Raw genomic sequence first — 1,162 nt, forward strand, 5'->3', positions numbered from 1 at the left:
CTTGTAACCTACTTTTAATAAAATAAAGAGACAAAGACAAAGAAAGTCTACTCTACTCGTATTTTGTCCTCTATTCCTTTTCATCTATTCATTTTCCTTTGTTTCTCTCATATGGTATTACAGCTTTCAACTTAGAGCTCTTCAATGGCAAATTCACTAGAAACCTCTTTCGATTCTTCCTTTCCTCTCAATCCTGTTATCAGTTCTTCAAGTTAACTAGCTATAGTAAAACTCACGGATGAAAAATTTCTTGTCTAGAAACAACAAGCTCTCACCGTGATTTAAGGCTTTGGTTTAGAGGGATTTATTAATGACACCTTTATTTGTCCATCTAAGATGACTTCTAGTGTCAATGGAAGTCCGCAGTTGATGAACCTTGAGTATGCGACTTAGCAGAGACAAGATCAATTACTTGTCTCTTGGCTTCTATCTTCAATGAACGAGAGTATTCTACATAGATGGTAGGTTGCAACATTGATACTGATATTTGGAGAACCCTTAACAAGGTCTTTGCAATACAATGCAAAGCCAAGATTATGCGATACAAGTTTCAGATCCAAAGCCTAAAGAAATCAAGCTTGACAATGAGAGAATATCTTCTCAAAATGAAAATGTATTATGATACTTTTACTTCAATTAGGCATCAAATCTTAGAAGAAGACTAGATCCTCTATATCTTTGCTGGTCTTAGCATTGAATATGATTCTGTGGTTTCAGTTATCACTTCTAAAGTTGAATCTCATTCTTTGAAAGATGTACAAGGATTGCTGTTAGCCCAAGAAATTGAATTGAGCAGCATTTGGTGAACTCTAAGGGATCTCAACCATTAATGAATCTCGTTTTATAGAATCAACAAAAAATGATTCAATAATGGGTTCAAAGGTTTAATCAGAGTACTTTTCGATCCTATCGAGGAGCATAATAATTTCAAAATAATAGAGGACAAGGTCGTGCTGGTCATGGAGGAGGTCATTCATGGAATAGTGGTTCTAAGCCACAATGCCAGCTCTATGGAAAATTTGGACACACTGTCCAAAACTGTTACCATCGTTTGGACCCAAATTTCTCTGGGTTCACAAATAGGCCAGTCTCTACAAACAACAATGTTGGTAAAAACACAAGTTCGATGGCTACAATGTTAACTACTCCAAAATTGCTTGGA

General features: G+C 35.8%; 1 non-coding gene across 1 annotated transcript; it reads left to right on the forward strand.

Moving 5' to 3' along the window:
* The first annotated feature begins 647 nt into the window (after positions 1 to 647).
* Positions 648 to 731, forward strand: LOC132254381 (small nucleolar RNA Z247). The gene has a single exon (XR_009466661.1). It is a non-coding gene; the product is annotated as a small nucleolar RNA Z247 (small nucleolar RNA).
* The last annotated feature ends 431 nt before the right edge of the window (positions 732 to 1,162 follow it).

This window comes from Vitis vinifera, chromosome 9, assembly GCF_030704535.1.
Source record: "Vitis vinifera cultivar Pinot Noir 40024 chromosome 9, ASM3070453v1".
In the NCBI taxonomy this organism is placed as follows: Eukaryota; Viridiplantae; Streptophyta; class Magnoliopsida; order Vitales; family Vitaceae; genus Vitis; species Vitis vinifera.